Source organism: Amphimedon queenslandica, unplaced genomic scaffold, assembly GCF_000090795.2.
Source record: "Amphimedon queenslandica unplaced genomic scaffold, v1.1 AMPQUscaffold_12774, whole genome shotgun sequence".
NCBI lineage: Eukaryota > Metazoa > Porifera > Demospongiae > Haplosclerida > Niphatidae > Amphimedon > Amphimedon queenslandica.
In genome coordinates, this window is record NW_003546990.1 from 31,540 (window position 1) to 34,628 (window position 3,089).

General features: G+C 33.5%; 1 long non-coding RNA gene across 1 annotated transcript; it reads right to left on the reverse strand.

The window, feature by feature from the left end:
* Positions 1 to 2,363: 2,363 nt before the first annotated feature.
* LOC105314576 (uncharacterized) lies at positions 2,364 to 2,636 on the reverse strand. The gene is made up of 2 exons (XR_002187233.1): positions 2,541 to 2,636; positions 2,364 to 2,467 (listed from the first exon to the last, which is right to left on the reverse strand). It is a non-coding gene; the product is annotated as an uncharacterized LOC105314576 (long non-coding RNA).
* Between the last annotated feature and the right edge of the window lie 453 nt (positions 2,637 to 3,089).

The window sequence follows — 3,089 nt, forward strand, 5'->3', positions numbered from 1 at the left end:
AACATGATAAAGGTAATATTTGTGATTATTGTGACAGTCAGTGTACCTGCATGCCCCTACATAGTACATACATGTATGTATGCAAATCACAGCCACAGCTACATACACTAGACATGTAACAATAATAATAGTGATAAATGAGATCTGATCATCTTGTGCTGGCCACCTGCGCGACTTTTGAAATTTCATTTGATCCGCCCACGCACCACTACATTGACTACAAACCAATCAAATCACTGTTGATTCGTAGATTACGGAAATTATTGCACTTGGGACAGTCTCAATGAAAATGTAGCACTCGGCTTTGCCTCGTGCTACATTTTCCTCTCGACCGCCCCTCGTGCAATAATTCCCGTAACCTACTCTCAACAGTGCTTTAATTAATACATGTATTCTGTGTGTATTTGTTTATTCATTGTAGTGACAACTAGCATTTAAGTTGTGTGTGTTTGTATATACACATGATGTGAATATGTGTATTATTATGTACAAACATGTATATACCTCAGAGTGACTTTTAATTGCAGGTACTAAATTTTGCGATTTTAGCATGAGGAGATTTTGCTGGTATTAAAAATTGCGATTAAGTAATTATTACTAATAGTTATATGGCATCATGATGTCATTATTAATAATTGCGCGTATTAATAATTGCGATTTTAACCTAAACCCAAAATTCGCAATTAATAGTACCTGTATTTAAAAGTAACCTTAAGGTAAGTATAATCCTTTGGTTTATATTAGGAGTCACTGGGAGTGTGACATGGTACAGTGACGGGGTATACTTTGACTATCCATCTCCAGTTCAGTGTAATGAAGTGATTAGTAGAATTAATAATAATCATAAGGAGATTGACCTCCACTCCTCATCTACTAATAGTACAGTATCTCTACTATCATCAACTAAACTGCATACACTAAACCTGAGGAGACTTGAGATACTGTACACTCCATTAACTAATGATTGTATCCAGTACTTGTGTATACTACTAACTAATAATAAAACAATACAAGAACTAGTCATCAGTCTCTACTCCATTAGTGATAGAGGAGTTACTAATATCTGTCAAGCACTTGAACACAACTCTACACTTACCTCATTAGATCTTTCTAATAATCCTCTCATCATTTCTACTAGTGGACAGGTTCTTTCTCACCTCCTCCTCAATAACTCATCACTAGTTGAACTGGATCTAATGAAGACATCACTGTCTCCTGAGTCAATACTACTCATCCTCCAGTCACTAATGGATAATAAGAAGATAAGGACACTCAGGCTAGACTATCGACACAAAGAGACTTGTATTAATACTTATCCTAACTATCACCTCATACAAAACAGAGTCGTCTGGAATCTAATAGAGTGATATATCTAATCACTTCATGTGAACTTGTGTATCTTCAGCAAAAACAAGTGACCAATCAGAGTACACTATACATAAAAGGCTGATCTGTTATTTTTATTAATTCCGTTATCATTGATATATAATCTTATTCTAATCAATTAGCGTGTGGTTCACTTCTGCCAGTCCCACCCACAAAAAAACAACAAATCATTTCAATATTACTTTAATCATGCAACATATAATTACAAATGATGTACATGTACCATTAATAATACAGTAATAATAATAATACTAATATAATAATAATAATAATACCCCAGTCCTTAATTCATACTGGTATGTTTTGAGTCAGTAACTAACAAAACAAGACAGACTAGACTCATTGTGTAACGATTTAGCTCCACTGACAGACACGCTCCATAGTACTAGATTGTTTCCTCAATACTTGATCCACAAACTGAAGAGATAGGGATAGATCAGTCCTTGATACTGGAGAGGGACGCTTTGGTACAAAATTATTGTTAGTCTTAGGATCATGAAGGAATGGTATTAGTAATTGAGATTGATCAGACTGTCTCGATCACTAAATTAAACTAGAAATAATGAGAGAACAACTACTCAATAAAAGAGACTGTATATGTTATAAGACTGGGGTTACATTATTTTTAAATACATTAAGTAAATATAATCCTATATAAAGTATAGGAGGTCCCTCTAATAGAAGTAATGGGTACAAATTAAAGATAGGAAACAGAAGCATGGAGATGCATTAATAGCTGCAACATTTAAAAAATGTAAAATATTGAAACCTGCACATGTACATGTAACCACTAATCACTAATGGCATGGTAGAATCACTATAATACATGTATACATCACATACTTTACAACATTGTAACTCAATACCCATACACTGTACATATATACATGTACACCTAACCACTAACCACTAATCCCTATAATACAAGTATTCATGTGTTGTAAAGTACATCCTATTACATGTACATGTACACAGTACATACTTTACATGTCCTTCAGTATCCATCAGTGACACTAAACAGTAACAATCAGAAAACGGTCCATAATTACTCCACGAGGCCACACCCACTGCCTCTAACACCCTATCAATATAATTATTAATATATTAATGACTCCTTATGCTCCACCCACTGCCCCGCCCACTACTACATGTACTTGACTAGTATTACAGGGACAGTATCAACCCCATCAAGTTGTTCAGCAACACTAACAGCCGCCAGTAATTTACCCTAAAAATAAATAAATAAATAAATTAATTAATTAATAAATGAATAAATAAATAAATAAATAAATAAAATAATGACAGTTAGTAATGACATCCTGATAGTAATTCAAGTATAAATGTACATGTACACATGTATCACTCTACCTCCTCTCACTGTCACTTATTAACGATACAGTTACCACCAGCTGCTAATGGTAATACACTCTACTTGTTAATTACTGAAGGAATGTACAGTCATTGATGAGTCCAGTGGATAGGAAAAATTTGGAGCAACTTTAAAAATTCATAAAAAATCTAATTTTGATTGGAATGAGCTCAAACTTTCTATGGAACATAAAAACATGTATATGTATCAGAAAAAAATTATTAAAATGAAAAATTCTCTCCTTTTCATTTTTGGTAAAATTTGGCCAATGACCCTGTACTATAGTACAGGGACCTTAACTTGATTTTGGAAAAAATCCAATTTCGATTGGAAC